At 45.7% G+C, this 18,444-nt stretch overlaps 2 long non-coding RNA genes across 2 annotated transcripts in view; one reads left to right on the top strand and one right to left on the bottom strand.

Moving 5' to 3' along the window:
* LOC137638257 (uncharacterized) overlaps window positions 1-18,444 on the top strand; it is a 346,783-nt gene that overhangs the window by 256,447 nt on the left and 71,892 nt on the right. The gene's annotated exons all lie outside the window — the stretch shown is intronic.
* The window catches only part of LOC137638253 (uncharacterized), a 43,635-nt gene continuing 35,485 nt past the window's right edge, over window positions 10,295-18,444 (bottom strand). Inside the window, exon 3 of the long non-coding RNA XR_011043960.1 lies at window positions 10,295-12,469. This is a non-coding gene — a long non-coding RNA (uncharacterized lncRNA). The remainder of the gene's footprint in view (window positions 12,470-18,444) is intronic.

The raw sequence follows: 18,444 nt of genomic DNA on the forward strand, positions 1-18,444 counted from the left end.
AGACCCGTTATAGTGGCATCAATGTGGGCAATGATGGGAGCTGCCACATGCCTAGCCACAGCAGCTGAAGACTTGGCGTTGGGGTAAACCATGGTGCAGTAGTCCTCAGATAGGACGTACAGCCGCTTAGACTTCACATTCCGGGCAAACCCACCAACCCACACCTTCAGTGTGGCCCGAGCCGCGGACTTTTGTTCCGGGGATGCCGAGTCAGATCCAAGGGTAGTGATGAGGTCGAAGCAAATCACACAGTTATCCGGGTGCCATACCACAACGTCTTCCAGTTGAACCCCACAAGGGGCGTGAGATCGGCAGACGGAGTGGCCACAAGGCTGGTGCAGAACAGCTGCACAGGCCGGCGTCAGACAATGCACCATCTATAAAAAGAATAGTATATGAGAAACTGTAATTCCCTTAAGTAGGGGCGGGTCCGGAGGACCCGAGCCTAACATAGGTCTAACACAAGAATAGAGCCTAACTGTAATATTCTTTAAGTAGGGGCGGGTCCGGAGTACCCGGGCCTAACATAGGTCTAACACAAGATTAGAGCTTAACTGTAATATTCTTAGGTAGGGGCGGGTCCGGAGGACCCGGGCCTAACATAGGTCTAACACAAGGTTAGAGCTTAACTGTAATATTCTTACGTAGGGGCGGGACCGGAGGACCCGGGCCTAAACATAAGTCTAACTTGAAACTAAAGTATAGCAATCCATTCTGGTCGAGCCGGGAGCATAAAAAAGGATGCAATAACAAGGAATTAAGACATATGGTGTCTGATTTCCCGGGGCGGGGTAGGCCCCGGGCCGGGAAATAAAAGTATATCCAATACCAATTCATTTAGGGACTCCGGGGTAGTGATCTGTCATATATAATCATCATATATCATCATAGGAAATGTTATAAAATAATAGGGGGGGCGGAACTGTAGCTAAGAACCGCCACTGAACCCGGAGGGTTTCGTATAACATAAGCCAGAATGAAAAGTGAATATAAAATAGGGTGCACCGGGATCCAACTCTGTTGACCGGTGGCCAACCAGACTAGACAGAGACGAACCCGCCGGGACACCCGGAGGACAAAGTCCATAAACACTGAACTACCCCCTCTAAAAGGAGGGAAGGCAACGGTCCCCTAGTGGAGGGGGGAGAAGCCTAGTCGCCCACCTAGCGAGAGGGGGAGCGTGGGGGAGGATCACGTGATACGAGGCAGCAGGGCTACCAACTGACGATCCCCAACCAGACAGATCAAACGGAGTAATGGCACAAATATTCATTATAATAATAATAGCGTTAAAAATTATATGAATAAACACATAGAATTTTGGGCAAGGCATGCAACATAATAATTAAATCACAAAAGACACACCTGATGGCTAAAAATAACATTGCCGCCTAGTAACGAAGGTCGGCAGCCATAACGATACGTAAATGATATCGGCCCTAAAATTGAACCACGAGGATTCTAAACGCTAAATAATGAATATTCACAATAACAAATAATATTTAATAATAAAAATAATACACATAGTAACACCGCGAGTGAAACTTAAAAGCTCTCAAAAACAGGAGTACCAACTGTAGTGAAATCAAGCAAGATCGATATGAACGAAGAGAATAAACTCCTATAATATAAATATTAAACGATCTAGGTTGCTCAAAACACAGTAAAACCAAGCTTGGTACTTAACTTAGACGGTGTCTCCTGGGAAACCGACGAAGAAGCCATAATTCAATGGAAATTAAACCAAAAACGAGAGCACAACAAAAATGCGGGTTACTATACTCGTCGTGCTAAAAGGAGTTGGGTTCTGAGCGGATGCATTGTTAGTAGTACCGAGTGGGGTTGAACGGCTCTCCTCTATTGGGGTTTCTGTCGTGGATAAATCTAAATAGTGCGGGACCTCTGGACTATACGCCCAATTTTATACCGACACCAATAGGTGAGCGAGCTAGTTAACCTAGCACTCCTTTACATTTTTTCTCTGGTATATTTAGCAGTAAATTACCTAAGAATAAGTGCTAAATGGAGCTTATTCACTGGGCGGCACAGGTCCTTCGCCCAGAAATAGATTTTTCCTACGTCAAAATCCCTTTATTGTACACAGTTTACCCTTAGCAATATAGTGTACAAGAAATTTACGGAAAAATAGGCTTTTAATATTTTCTGATTAAAAAACTAATGGGGATGAAGCAAATCCCTAGCCAGTTTTGTGATCGTTTGGTAGATAAAATATATAGAAAAACTTAAGGTGCTGCATGTAACATACCTTGAATTCTATTGATACAGAAGTTCTCTTTTACCTTTCCCCCAAAATATAAAAGTGAAATTACAAAAAATATGTATAAATCTGAAATTCACCAATTTTATAGATTTTGCTGATTAAATTTTAATTCACAGAGCAGTGCCAAATAACTCTGGAGCCTAAAGAGTGGAAAGAAAACTCAAACTCTTGAAAACAAGAGTAACTGAAAAAATGAAACTATGAATTACTTGAATAGAAACAAGAAAACAATGAGCAACATGAAATAATCTATCCAATGACTGGACAAAATAGCTCCTTAGAGAATGGTGTGTAGCAGATAACTCCATGCACAAAGAATTTCTTTAAATAACTCCATAGGTAATATAGTGCTCCAAATAACATACAGGTATAGATCAAGGCAAGTCACAGATAACTTCATTATCCAATGAGTGACAAAACAACCTCATAGAATTGTCTTTCAAGGCCAAGAAATGTCATGAATAACTGAATGAACCAAGGAATAAGACCAAATAACTCCAAAGACAATGTGTCCTCCTCAATAAAACCATGGGAAACAAAAAGTTCTGTAAACGAGTGAATGCTAACAACTGGTAATTCAACTAAGTGCTCAGATTTCTTATTAAATCAAGAAACACCTCAGATAAATCCACACAAAGGATTCCCACATTATTGCATAGACAGATGAAAATTTCAAATAAACTAAAAAATACATACACAACCTTAATTTCTCCACAATTCATGGCTGAGGAGTTTGTTAAATAACTCTCAAAAATGTTATTTTTATTAATAAAATAAATTTTTGAATATACTTACCCGATAATCATGTAGCTGTCAACTCCGTTGCCCGACAGAATTCTATGGAGGGATACGCCAGCTATCACAATACTAGAAGGGGGTGTACTTACCAGCGCCACCTGTGGCCAGGTACTCAATCATTTGTTGTTGACACCTCCTCAATTATTCCTCGGTCCACTGGTTCTCTCTGGGGAGGAAAGGGAGGGTCGATTAAATCATGATTATCGGGTAAGTATATTCAAAAATTTATTTTATTAATAAAAATAACATTTTTCAATATTAAACTTACCCGATAATCATGTAGCTGATTCACACCCAGGGAGGTGGGTGAAAACCAGTGTCCATGATTAAAGGATAGCTAAGTATCCCAAATTTCATATAACAGTTATCTCAAATAACAATGAAATAATAAGTACCTGGTAAGGAAGTCGAATAGAACCGTTACTCTGCCTTTTATTTAAAGTTCGTCTTCCTTACTGAGCGCAGCGTTCCTCTTGGAGGCTGAATCAACCCAAAGGTGCCAAAGTACAAGGGTTGCAACCCTACTAAAGGACCTCTACCAAACCTTTAACCCAGGCGCTTCTCAAGAATGAATAGACCACCCGCCAAATCCAAGGATGCGGAAGGCTTCTTAGCCTACCGTAACAACCATAAAAACAACAATAAAAGTATTCAAGAGAAAGGTTAAAAAGGTTATGGGATTATGGGAATGTAGTGGCTGAGCCCTCACCTACTACTGCACTCGCTGCTACGAATGGTCCCAGGGTGTAGCAGTTCTCGTAAAGAGACTGGACATCTTTCAGATAAAATGATGCAAACACTGACTTGCTCCTCCAATAGGTTGCATCCATAATGCTCTGCAGAGAACGGTTTTTATTAAAGGCCAACGAAGTAGCTACAGCTCTTACTTCGTGGGTCCTTACCTTCAGCAATGCAAGGTCTTCCTCCTTTAAGTGAGAATGTGCTTCTCTGATCAGAAGCCTTATATAGTACGAAAGCCCATTCTTGGACATGGGTCTCGAGGGTTTCTTGATGGCACACCATAAGGCTTCTGACTGTCCTCGAATAGGTTTAGACCTCTTCAGATAATATTTGAGAGCTCTGACAGGGCAAAGAACTCTCTCTAGTTCGTTACCTACCATGTTGGAGAGGCTAGGTATTTCGAACGATCTAGGCCAAGGACGTGAAGGAAGCTCGTTCTTTGCTAGGAATCCAAGCTGAAAAGAACATGTAGCTGATTCGGTTGTGAAACCAATGTTCTTGCTGAAGGCATGAACCTCACTGACTCTCTTAGCTGTTGCAAGGCAAACGAGAAAAGCAGTCTTGAGGGTAAGATCCTTGAAGGAAGCTGACTGGAGAGGTTCGAACCTAGATGTCATAAGGAACCTTAAGACTACGTCCAGATTCCAGCCTGGAGTGGAAAGACGACGTTCTTTAGACGTCTCAAAAGACTTGAGAATGTCTTGAAGGTCCTTGTTGGAAGACAGGTCCAAACCCCTGTGGCGGAGGACTGAGGCCAACATGCTCCTATACCCTTTAATCGTAGATGTTGAAAGGGATCTCTCATTCCTAAGATGAAGAAGGAAGTCAGCTATTTGGATCACAGAGGTATTGGTAGAGGATATTGAATTGGCTCTACACCAGCTTCGGAAGACCTCCCACTTAGACTGGTAGACTCTACGAGTGGAAATTCTTCTAGCTCTGGCAATCGCACTGGCTGCCTCCTTCGAAAAGCCTCTAGCTCTAGCGAATCTTTCGACAGTCTGAAGGCAGTCAGTCGAAGAGCGTGGAGGTTTGGGTGCAACCTGTCTACGTGTGGTTGACGTAGAAGGTCCACTCTTAGAGGTAGAGTCCTGGGGAAGTCGACTAGCCATTGACGTACCTCTGTGTACCATTCTCTTGCAGGCCAAAGGGGAGCAACCAGCGTCAGCCGTGTCCCTTCGTGCGAGACGAATTTCTGCAGAACTTTGTTTATAATCTTGAACGGAGGGAATGCGTACAGGTCGAGATGGGACCAGTTCAGAAGAAAAGCATCTACATGAACCGCTGCAGGGTCTGGAACAGGGGAACAATAAAGCGGAAGTCTCTTGGTGATGGAGGTGGCAAACAGGTCTATGGTAGGTTGACCCCACAACGTCCAAAGTCTGTTGCACACACTCTTGTGGAGGGTCCATTCCGTGGGAATGACCTGATTCCTTCTGCTGAGGCGATCCGCTGAAACATTCATATCGCCCTGGATGAACCTCGTGACCAGTGTGAGGTTTAGACCTCTTGACCAAATGAGGAGGTCCCTTGCGATCTCGTAAAGGCTCCTCGAATGGGTCCCTCCTTGCTTGGAGATGTAAGCCAAGGCTGTGGTGTTGTCTGAATTCACCTCCACCACTTTGCCTAGCAGGAGGGACTTGAAGTTCAACAGGGCAAGATGGACTGCTAACAGTTCCTTGCAGTTGATGTGGAGTAATCCTTGTTCCTTGTTCCATACTCCTGAGCATTCCCTTCCGTCCAAGGTCGCACCCCAGCCCGAGTCCGATGCATCCGAGAAGAGATGAAGATGGGGGGTCTGGATGGCCAATGATAGACCCTCTTTGAGAAGAAGATTGTGCTTCCACCACCGGAGAGTGGTCTTCATCTCTTGGTTGATAGGGATAGAGACTGCTTCTAGAGTCGAGCCCTTGTCCCAATGAGCTGCAAGATGGAATTGAAGAGGGCGGAGGTGGAGTCTCCCTAGCTCGACAAACAGGGCCAGAGATGAGAGGGTCCCTGTGAGACTCATCCACTGTCTCACTGAGCAATTGCTCCTCTTCAGCATGCTCATGATGCACTGTAGGGCTTGGTTTATCCTGGGGGCCGATGGAAAAGCCCGAAAATCCCGACTCTGAATCTCCATTCCCAGGTACACAATGGATTGGGAGGGAATGAGTTGAGATTTCTCTATATTGACTAATAGACCTAGGTCTCTGATTAGATCTAAAGTCCAAGAGAGGTTCTCCAGACAACGACGACTCGTGGAGGCTCTCAACAGCCAGTCGTCTAGGTAGAGGGAGGCTCTGATGTTCGATAAGTGCAGGAATTTCGCTACATTCCTCATCAGATGAGTAAAGACCATAGGAGCTGTGCTTAGGCCAAAACACAGGGCTTGGAACTGATAGACAACCTTTCCGAAAACGAATCTCAGGAAAGGTTGGGAGTCTGGATGAATGGGAACGTGAAAGTATGCATCTTTCAAGTCCAACGAGACCATCCAGTCCTCCTGTCTGACCGCTGCTAAGACCGACTTGGTCGTCTCCATTGTGAACGTCTGCTTGGTGACATACTCGTTGAGAGAGCTGACGTCCAGCACCGGTCTCCAACCTCCTGTCTTTTTGGCCACAAGAAAGAGACGGTTGTAGAAGCCCGGGGATTGATAGTCCCGGACTATAACCACTGCCTTCTTCTGCACAAGTAGTGACACCTCCTGTTGCAATGCTAGCCTCTTGTCCTCTTCTTTGTAGTTGGGAGAGAGGTTGATGGGCGATGTGGTCAGAGGCGGTTTGAGGCAGAATGGAATCCTGTAACCGTACCTCAGCCAACTGACAGACTGTGCGTCTGCACCTCTCTTCTCCCAGGCTTGCCAGAAGATCTTGAGCCTGGCTCCTACTGTTGTCTGGAGAATCTGAGAGTCAGTGCTTTCCCTTAGATGTCCTGGGTCCTTTCTTAGACTTGCCCCTGTGAGAGTCTGGACGGGAGCTTCCTCGGCTGGGGGCTCTACCACGAAAGGGCGGTATGAACCTAGTGGCCGGGGTATCAGCCACTGGAGAGCGATAAGTCTTGGGGACAGAGGTGGTAACCTTAGACTTACGAGCCGATGAGGCTACAAGATCGTGCGTGTCCTTCTGTATCAGGGCAGCCGACAAGTCCTTAACTAGCTCCTCGGGAAAGAGGAACTTTGAGAGTGGAGCAAAAAGGAGCTGTGACCGCTGGCACGGTGTAATGCTGGCTGAGAGGAAGGTACACAGTTGTTCCCTTTTCTTCAACACCCCTGATACAAATAACGACGCTAGCTCACCCGATCCATCCCTGATAGCCTTATCCATGCAGGACATAATTAACATGGCAGAGTCTTTGTCCGCAGATGTTTTCTTGCTGAGGGCTCCCAGGCACCAGTCGAGAAAGTTGAACATTTCGAAAGCTCTGAACAACCCTTTCAGAAGATGATCCAGGTCTGAGAAGGTCCAACAAACCTTCGAGCGTCTCATCGCAGTCCTCCTAGGCGAGTCCACCAGACTTGAGAAGTCAGCCTGGGCAGAGGCAGGAACTCCCAAGCCTGGTGCTTCCCCTGTGGCATACCAAACGCAACCTTTAGATGCGAGCTTCGTTGGAGGGAACATGAAGGAAGTCTTGCCCAGGTGTTGTTTAGACTGAAGCCACTCCCCTAAGGTCCTTAAGGCCCTCTTGGAGGATCTAGCTAGGACAAGCTTAGTATAGCTCGACTTAGCTTGCTGCACGCCTAGCGAAAACTCAGATGGAGGAGAGCGGGGAACAGCAGAGACGAAGTGGTCAGGGTAAAGCTCCCTGAGTAGAGCCAAGACCTTTCTAAAATCAACAGACAATGGAGAAAGCTTAGACTCCTCCACGTCTGATGAGGGATCAAGATGTGCCTCCTCATCATCCGACACTTCATCAGCAGAAGGTAGCGAAGCAAAAGGACCAGAATGCTGAACCGCAGAGTCAGAACGGGTAGGAACAACAACAGAGGTTTCCTCAACTTGAGGGAAAACCTGAGGTTCAGACTGCATAGGCTGAACAACAGTCGGAGCAGAAGGCAGGTGCAAGGGTGAAGGAGGTTGACTCCTATCAAGAGTTGCACCCAAGGGTTGCACCAGCTGAGCGGAGGACGGAGGTGTTCCTGAGAGATGAGTGGAGCATGAGAAGGTTGAGGCTGCGCAGAACAAGGTAAAGTTCTAGCAAGCTGAGGCTCCTGAGGCGCAAGTGCATGGTGTAGATGAGCTTGCCTAGATGAGGGTTGAACTCGGTGCAGCGCTGGTTGAGCAGACAGACTCACGGAGGGGAGAGGTTGTTGTACCCCAACCGAGAGTTGCACCACTGGTGGAGCAGCAAGGGGAGGAGGAGGAAGAGTGTAACTCTCCTGATCCCAAAGCAAGGGTTGCCTTAAAGAAGGCTGAGGCTGAACAACACTGTGAACAGCAAACTCCGAAAGTGGTTCAACATCGTACGCCTGGCAGATGGTGCTGCGACCAGGCGGAGCAGGTGCAGGCTGGGCGAGCACAGGCGGAGCAGGTGCAGGCTGGGCGAGCACAGGTGCAGCGAGAACAGGTGGAGGGAGTGCAGGAGGTGCAACACTCTCAGCCCGACACTCACGCATCAAGTCCGAAAGCTGAACTTGCATGGACTGAAGCAGGGTCCACTTGGGGTCGGCAGAAACGATAACAGACTGAGGTAAAGTCACAGTCGGGGTCTGTATAGGCAGAACCTTACTCCTCTTGGGCGGAGTACAGTCGACCGATGACAGAGGCGAGTCGGAGCTGAGCCAATGACTGCAACCTGGCTGAGCACTCGCTGACTGAACTCTACGTTTAAGCGGTCTCGAGACCTGAGACCAACGTTTCTTCCCTGCATGAAGATCAGCGGACGAGAAGACGGGCTCAATCGTCTGCAGGTGGGAGTGACGGTCTAAGGAAGACACGCCCGCAACCACCGAGGATAATTCTGTGCGCCTAACAAGGCCTGTCGAACCCTTAAGCCCTTCGACATTGCTTCTCCCCTGGGCATGGGAGCTTGCAAGAGGTCCCGGACTGGGAGGACGACTGGCTCGCACAGAAAAATCCTCACGCACCACACTGGCACCACTAGCACTTGGCACTGCACAGACACTAGCACTCGTCACAGCACTGGCACTATTTCCACCCACTGCACTCTTGACCTTCAGTTCTTTAACCTCGGCCATCAGAGACTTATGGTCACTTACCACTGATTCTACTTTATCTCCTAAAGCCTGAATAGCACGCAAAACAGTTGACATATCAGGCGGAGGGCACACAGTAGGTTCGGGGGTAGCCACTACAGGGGTAGGAAAAGGTAGGGGATCATGAGGTGAGGAAAACATAGAAGAGTGAGAAGAACTTCTCCTAGCTCTAGTTCTCTCTAACTTGGATGAATATTTTAAAAGACGTACAAAATCCAATTCCGAAAGTCCGGCGCACTCCTCACACCGATTTTCTAATAGACAGGGCCTGTCCCTACAGTCAGAACAAGCGGTGTGAGGATCTACCGAGACCTTCGGAATACGCCTATTGCAAGACCTACATCGTCTATGGGAGGGAGCTTGCGAAACGTCAGACATCTTGTTTCAAAGAGTAAGTCAAAGGGTGATCCAAAAACAAGCAAAAATTCATTAACCGTTAATCAGAGTTTATATAAAAGCTAACTAGCTAATATAAAAAGGATTCCAGTATGCGACAGCCGTTAATCTAAGAGAATACTTCACCAAATATCCATGAATAAACTCGAAGACCATGAGCGTATCCCAGAACGTCTAGCCGGAAGCACGACAGAGGAATAATTGAGGAGGTGTCAACAACAAATGATTGAGTACCTGGCCACAGGTGGCGCTGGTAAGTACACCCCCTTCTAGTATTGTGATAGCTGGCGTATCCCTCCATAGAATTCTGTCGGGCAACGGAGTTGACAGCTACATGATTATCGGGTAAGTTTAATATTGAAAACTAAGGAGTACTACGAAAGACATTTTAAGCAAATCTGAACTAAAGAGTAAAATCACAAAAACTTGACAAATTGAGGCTTTACCCAATAACCAATCTTCATCCAGAGAAAATTCATAAAACAAAAGGAACTTTGCAAGACGTTTTTAAACACAAACTGCACCACAAAAGCCTGAATAATAAAGAAAGCCCTTTATACCCCAAAAGGGACCCAAAAATATATTTTTATAACAGAAGTATCTGAAAATATCTGTTAACAAGAAATGCTCAAAAGAAGCAAGGATGGCCCAATGTAACTCAGCAGACCTAAGAACAGACAAACAGGATATCGAAATCAACTCCAACGAGATTCCTTAAACCAGTCCTTATTAACCACTAACAAAAAACAAGTCAAGAAAATTTTTTAAAAATCTTGAAACACAAGAGGCCTTTCAAAACCATCAGAAAGAGTGGCCTAATAATTTTCTCAAGTCAGGCACAGTCCTGAAACTTAGAAAAGCCTTTTAAAACCTTGAAAACCTAAGTATGAAGGAAAATATTTTGAACTGATATGGGCAGATCATAACCATTTACAAATTTTTCTAGAAAGTTTTTTACAACTGATAAAACATCCACAGAAGGAAAGAATAGATATACTGGAGCCTTAGGGTATATATTCCAGGAAACCAACAAAAAATTATTACCATTTTTAAGAACTAGTTATTGGTTGATATTGATTTTATGAAACTATTTAATTCTCCAGATATCTCTAAATATTTCAAATCGAAATTACATTTCAATAATTTCTCCTTGTAACCATTAGACCAAAAGTTTTAACTATTCATTAAAGAGGAGACAAATATAAACCCACCAGAAAAAACAGAAACCTAAAGGAAACTAAGCAATGAAATCATCATACCATCTCCGAATGAGAAATATATTCCCTATAAACTTATGCAATAAACTATCATGGAAAGAGAAAAATTTTTTTTTAAGAAAGTTATAATTATCATGCGTCAGGACTTGATTAGGAATAAATTTCCAACCTAGACAGCCTTAAATAATTAAAAATGCTAGCAATTCCAACTCATCAAACCATCAATAATTAACCAATGATAAAATGTCAGCCTTCAGCAAGATCCATGAAAGGTCTACAGAAAACTTTTGTTAAAGTATCAGACTTTATATCCTCTGAGAGAATAACTTTCCGGACAGAACCTTCACACATAACCAGTTGCTTGATAGTTTAGCAAAGTTTACCATTATACGTTCCAACCAGTCAATTAACATGTGGTATGAATTGTGATCTAACCAAATAATGATATCATGTGCAATTTTCCAGATTATTCAACACCAAAAGCAGACTTCACATCAAACAGAACACCCAAAGAGGAACTAAATTACTGCTGCTGAAGCGTAGTTAATTCACAGAAATGCAGCATCTAAGAAGAGAACTCTGAAAAAGCATAACAATCGACGTAGGCTTTATGTCATCGAGGTGCATATGATGCGTTATAATTACACAACCAACAAATATTTACAGAATGGGAAGGCTTAATGGAAAGTAAGGATAAAAACAAAACCTTACAAAAACAAGAGCAAAGAGACAGTAAAAAACCCAGAATTGTTGAGTAGCTTTCCAATCAATCAGCATTAGTCATGAAATAGATCACCACCCAGTATCATCTGACCTGATTGATGAACTGGTCATCAGTTTAACTTTTGATCACAAGAATATATTGAGTAAAGTTAAGATCAATTGTTCTGACTTTTGGTAACATAATGTTTTCAAAACATACATTATAACATATAATTGTATACCACAATGCTTGTTTATGAATAAACTAGTAATTTAATATTGGTAACAAAAGTTTTGGTGATTATATTTACTAATTTATAAGAGTATTGTTTGTGTTTGTGTCCCTTCAAATGCTCTTTACAAATAACAGCTATTAATTATCCGGAAGTACAAATTCAGGTAGCATAAAAATGTTATCTCACATGGGCTTAGAAGAATGGCAAACATACAAGCATTGTGGTCAAAGGAAATTAGAATCAAGTGGCACACGACTGAAAATTATATAACCTATAGTTCTGATAAAACAAGGCATTTCCAACATTCTTATGCCTTGTATAAATGTGAACAAAACATTACAATTAAAATTTCCAATTGAGGACAATGCATTAGTGAGAGTAATATTTAATATTGAGGCTTCTAGTAAGTTTAGTATGACATAAAATAGCAAAAGATTCAGTGATATTTCAAGTAGAACTTAATTTTATGCCTAGTTTTTTGTAAAATATTTCCAATGAAACACTGACAGTAACATTTGCTATAGTTAAGACTTGATCAGTATGCTGTAATATAAAAAGAAAACTAAACGTTACAGATAACAATGGATTTTAGAAATTCTAAAAAAAAAAAAGTTTTGGAATTGAATTCCAACAGCTAACTTTAACAGACTACTTATATTATAGGTAACATCAAAGTAATTAAGAGCCTCAATGTAAATAGATCTGCACATAGATTTTGAAGCTGATTAATTCTCCCTAAACTTAAAAAGACGGTGTGTAGTTTCTTTTCCTTTTTTGAAGTCACAGATCCTATATTCCACTTGTGCAGTGGAACAGATGTTTTCTTGTGATTAAGAGACATCACCATCGTATCTACCATCAGTCATTTGATAATCTCAAGCTACTGATTTACTTTATCCTGAAAGAAAAATATGTCATCAATAACCGCTCACATAATTTAGGACAAACAAGAACATATAATAAAAATAAAACATAATACAAATCTGCTATTTGATGAGATTGTAGCAAAAAATCTATTTTTCATAGCTGTTCTTTCAAGAAAATGAATAAAAACAAGCACACTTGCATTCATTAGATTCAGTTTATAAAAATGTTTTATCATGTCATCCAATTAAATAATTTAATTTTATATAAACAAATTTGATTCTTGACTTTGCTGAAAAATAGCACTTTTAGATTGAAGCTAGTTTTACTAAATGCAAATTAAGGTATTACTTGGTATGCAAAAAAAAAAAATGTCTAGAAATTATAAGAAATGTTTCAAGTAATTGAAGCAGGAGTAACATTTATAATATTAAAAAACTCATGATTTCTCAATATGGAATGATTTTATTTATATATATCAATTAGTATATCCCCTATGCAATTAAAATTGCAATGGAAGATGAAATATCATTGGAAGGAGAAAGTATTAATGAGGTAGAATCATTTAAGTATTTAGGAACAATGATCTCCAATACAGGGTCTTTAGAATTAAAGTTTAGTGAAAGATTGAAAAAAGCAAATCAGAAAATGGCTAGGTTAAGTAAAATTTGGAAATCAAATCGCCTAAAATTTTATATGAAAATCAGACTATATATCAGTTTAGTGAAATCGGTGTTACTCTATGGACTCGAGTCATAGTATGACAATGAAACAATCTCCAATAAATTTAGCAGATTTGAGAATAAAGCCATCAGAAGGATATTGGGAGTTAAATGGCAGGACAGGATTAGAAATGAAACTATAAGAGATTATTTGAGTACCATATGTGGATGAGATCATGATGAGGGGTAGATGGAGATGGTTTGGGCATGATCTTCACACTCCCCAAGAGAGATTAGTTCACCAAACGTTTAACTGGGCTCCACAAGGCACTAGAAGAATTGAAAGACCCAGGCCTACATGGCTTAGGACTATAAGGCACGAAGTAGGAGATGATGAATGGAGAAATATTGAATTAAAAGCTCAAAACAGAGACGACTGGCAAAATCTAACAGAGGCTCTATAATATAACATGCCCATAATATGACAAATTCGAAGATAATTTGTATTTTTCCTAACCATACAAACCTTAGCTATTTACAAAGGGTTTACTTTTAGCGCAGCTGAAATGACGAGCCAATAGTTTTAACGAGGGTTAATTACCCCCGCGCTAGTTAGCAGGGGGTGGGGAAGGTTAGCTTGCTACCCCTCCCCCCTCCACACACCGGTGACTTGCTTCACTTCGAGGTAGGACTTGACTTGGGGGTCAGGGATGGCGGGCACATATGTGTAAATAGCTAAGGTTTGTATGGTTAGGAAAAATACAAATTATCTTTGAATTTGTCATTTGTTCCGTAACCGAAATACAAACCACGCTATTTACAAAGGGTGACTTACCCCTTAGGAAGGGTGGAAAGTCCCCAGCCTTACTGACTTCGGCTTGCCCGGGGGCTCGATCCCTCAGTGAGCAGCACTAGAGAGACGGAGCCCCTGTACCTCACAAGTTCCTAGCATCGCTAGGAACGAGTGGCCTACATAAGCAGTGTGAGGAGGAGAGTGTGACTCGTCCTATGAAGTTGACCTTGAGACCTTCAGATAGGAATTCTAGGATAGGACGTTCCCCATACCACCTCGTCAGGGTATGGGAGACGCAACAGTATTAAGCTTAATGCTAGGAGCACAAAGAAGCATGGGTTACCTGCAGAGGTCGAGGTCAGCTATGCGAGGACCAAGATGCTGCTTCCCCAAGAGAGGGGAGAATGAAGAAAGAAGTAAGGGTCAGACATACTCTTTCATTCACGCAGACTAAGACCGGGTAACAATGCCCTCAACCTACTGCTACTTGTCCAAAAAGGAGCCTGAGGTTAGACCAGCTGTTGTGCAGCCACCACAGGGCCGATAGAAAACGTATCGAGGCTCCTGTGGGTCACGTCTTGCAGGTAGTGGGCTGTGAAGGTCGTTTGACGCTTCCAGACCCCAGCTTGAAGTACCTGCGTCACAGAGAAGTTTCTTTTGAAGGCCAGGGATGTAGCAATACCCCTGACATCATGGGCCCGAGGGCGACGTGACGGAGGAGGGTCAGGATTCAGGGTATGGTAGATAACCCTTCGAATCCAAGCTGAGATGGTGTTCCTGGTGACCCTCCTCTTTGTCCTGCCTGTGCTCACAAACAAAGCTCGCACATGAGGACGGACTGCAGCCGTTCTCTTCAAGTAGTGCCTCAGACACCTCACTGGACATAGTAGCAGCTGGTCTGGGTCGTTTGTTACAGAACGGAGACTCGCGATCCCGAAAGAGTCGAACCGAGGATCCGGCACTCCAGGATTCTGAGTCTTGGCCACAAACTCAGGGACGAACCTGAACGTTACCTCCCCCCATCCCCTTGAATGGGCGATGTCGTACGAGAGACCATGAAGTTCACTAACTTGCTTGGCCGAGGCCAAGGCGAGTAGGAAAGCCGTCTTCCAAGACAGGTGGCGATCGGAGGCCTGGCGTAATGGCTCGAAGGGAGGTCTCTTAAGAGACCTGAGGACTTGAACCACGTTCCAAGGAGGGGGTCTCACTTTCGACTGGGGGCAGGTAAGCTCATAGCTACGTATGAGTAAAGAGTTCTAGCGACGAAGAAATATCCACGCCCTTCAATCTGAAGGCCAAGCTTAAGGCTGAGCGATAGCCTTTCACTGCCGAGACAGAAAGGCGCATTTCTTCTCGCAGATACACGAGGAAGTCCGCTATTGCTGGAATAGTGGCATCGAGTGGAGAGATACCCCTTCCACGACACCAACCACAAAAGACTCTCCACTTTGCTTGGTAGACTCCCTCAGAGGACCTTCGCAGGTGCCGGGACATTCTCTCCGCAACCTGTTGCGAAAAGCCTCTCTCCGCGAGGAGACGCTGGATAGCCTCCAGGCGTGAAGCCGAAGCGAGGCCACGGCCCTGTGAGGGACGCCGGAGTGGGGTTGTCTGAGAAGCTCGTGTCATGGAGGAAGCTCCCTTGGGAGTTCCGTCAGGAGTTGCAGAAGGTCTGGAAACCATTCCGCGTGATGCCATAGCGGAGCTACTAGAGTCATGGAACAGTTGACCAATAGTCTGGTCCTGTTGAGCACCCTTCTCATCAGACAGAATGGTGGGAAGGCGTACACGATGTTGTCCCACCGTTGCTGGAAAGCATCTTGCCAGAGTGCCTTGGGGTCCGGGACTGGTGAGCAGTACAGGGGCAGCTTGAAGTTCAAGGCTGTCGCGAACAAGTCCACAGTCGGGGAACCCCACAAAGTCAGGACTTTGTTGGCTATCTGAGGATCCAAAGACCACTCGGTACTCACTATCTGCGAAGCACTGCTCAGACTGTCGGCGAGCACATTCCTCTTGCCAGGAATGAAGCGAGCTGATAGTGTTATCGAGTGGGTTTCGGTCCACCTCAGAGTCTCTACTGCAAGATGGGATAGCTGTTGCGAAAAAGTGCCTCCCTGCTTGTTGATATAAGCCACTATCGTGGTGTTGTCGCTCATCACCACCACGGAGTGACCCGCCAGGGACCGTTGGAACTGCTGAAGAGCCAGAAAGACGGCCTTCAATTCTAGCAGGTTGATGTGTAGGCACTTTTCTGATTCTGACCAAAGGCCTGAGGCCCTCTGGTTCAGAACGTGCGCCCCCCACCCTTCTTTTGACGCGTCCGAAAACAGAGTCAATTCCGGGGGGAGGACGAGAAGACTCACTCCCTTCCGCAGGTTCTCGTCGGCCAGTCACCACCGCAAGTCCGTCTGTTCCAGAGACCCCATTGGGATCAGAATGTCCGGGGAATCGGATCCTTGATTCCACCGGGACTTGAGCCGCCATTGAAGGGATCTCATCCTGAGGCGGCTGTTTGGAACCAGACGGGCCAGGGAGGATAGGTGGCCTAAGAGACGCAACCACGATTGGGCGGGGAGTTCTTTTCGCCTGAGGAAAGGTTCCGCCACCCTCCTCAGCCTTGCTATCCGGTCGTCTGATGGAAAGGCTTTGTGGAGATTGGTGTCTATTAGCATGCCTAGATAAACCAGTCGTTGGGACGGCTGCAGAGAGGACTTCTCGAGGTTTACCACGATCCCCAGATCCTGGCAAAGATCCAGAAGCCTGTCTCGGTGCCGAAGAAGGGTCGACTCCGAGTCTGCTAGGATCAGCCAATCGTCCAGGTAACGAAGGAGACGAATGCCGTTCCTGTGAGCCCAAGATGAAATCAGGGTGAACACTCTGGTGAACACCTGAGGAGCTGTGGAGAGACCGAAACACAGCACCTTGAACTGGTAGATCTTGTTGTCTAGGCAGAATCTCAGGTACTTCCTAGAAGACGGATGGATTGGGATCTGGAAGTACGCGTCCTTTAGATCCAGTGTACACATGAAGTCTTGTGGTCTCACCGCAAGTCTGACCGTGTCTGCTGTCTCCATGCTAAACCGGGTTTGTTTGACAAACCTGTTCAGAGCTGAGAGATCGATGATGGGTCTCCAGCCTCCAGTAGCCTTCTTTACAAGAAAGAGTCGACTGAAGAAGCCTGGGGAGCCGTCCACGACCTCCTGGAGAGCACCCTTCTCGAGCATGGTCTCGACTTCGGCCTGAAGGGCCAGCCCCTTTGCCAATCCCGTGGCATAGGAGCTCAACGACACTGGATTCGCTGTCAGGGGAGGTTGAGATGTCGTGAACGGGACACGATAACCTTGGCCGATCACTGAGACCGTCCAAGCATTGGCCCCGTGTTGCTGCTACCTGCGGACGCAACGCTGAAGGCATCCCCTCACAGGTGGACATGCAGGGGGACTGCCACCCCTAGGGCTTGCGGCCGCGGCCGCCACCTCTAGGAGTCTTGCCTCCCCTGGAGGACTTACCGCCCCTCTTGACCTTGGCTGGAAAGGGCTGGGGCTTAGACACCACTCTCTTAGCTGCCGGTGCCTGTTTGGGAACCTTACGAGGCTGTTGCTGCTGTTGTGGCGGGGCTGGTGGCTTATAGGGCCGAGTTGTAAGGGCCCTGTGGAGGAGGGAGTCCGTGCGGGATTTCGTCCACCTCTCAGCCGTTCGCTCCATGTCTTGAGGCTCAAACAGGCTCTCCCCCAGAAGGGAAGCATGTCGGAGCCTACACACATCTACAGCGGGGACCTTCGGATGGAATCTCTCGGACACAGCATCGCGACGCTTCAACACCGAGTTGGCCCACAGGGTGGTAACCTGGTGCGCCAAAAACTCGATGGAGCGGGTGCCCGAGAGCAAGAAGAGGGCCTTCCTATTGGTCTCCTTGGACAAGTCCTCCGTTCGCAATAGGATGCCCAGAGATCCTAGCCAGAAGTCCAGCCACGAAGTGGCCTGCATGGCACACTTAGCGACCTTCTCGTGGTTAAGGATCTCTGCCGCCGAGAATGACACCTGCCGGGCAGAGAGTTTCTCAAGGGGAACTCCCTTCGCCAGCTCCTCCACAGAGTGATGGAGAGGAAGAGCGAGGTTGTGCTCACCCAGGATCTCGAAATACCTCCTCTGCTGAAGGCGAGGAGGAGGGATGAGCTTGTTCCCGGCAGTGGAACGACTGGAGGAGGCAAGAAGTGCAAGCTGAGCGTTGGCCCTAGCCCTGGCACTCTTCAGCCCCCGAGACCAGGGCAGAGCTGCACTGGTCTTAGGGGCCTTCCGAACGTCAAACACTTCATCCAGAATCGTGTCTTTGCCTTCACGGGGGGCGATGACTGGATCCGTAAGTCTGTTAAGTTGCCTTATCAGGCTTAGGACCTGCCAGAAGGCATGTTCGGACTCTTGCTGTTCTCCTCCCTGCGGGCTGGCAGCTAAGTCTCCTGCCCCAGGAATCTCTTCCTGGGGTGATACGTGGACATTCCCCTGGGTAGTCATGGGTTCCTGACGAATTCTTGCAGAGGATTTAGGGACGGTCTTGGA

The sequence above is a fragment of the Palaemon carinicauda genome, chromosome 3 (assembly GCF_036898095.1).
Source record: "Palaemon carinicauda isolate YSFRI2023 chromosome 3, ASM3689809v2, whole genome shotgun sequence".
NCBI classification, from domain to species: Eukaryota; Metazoa; Arthropoda; class Malacostraca; order Decapoda; family Palaemonidae; genus Palaemon; species Palaemon carinicauda.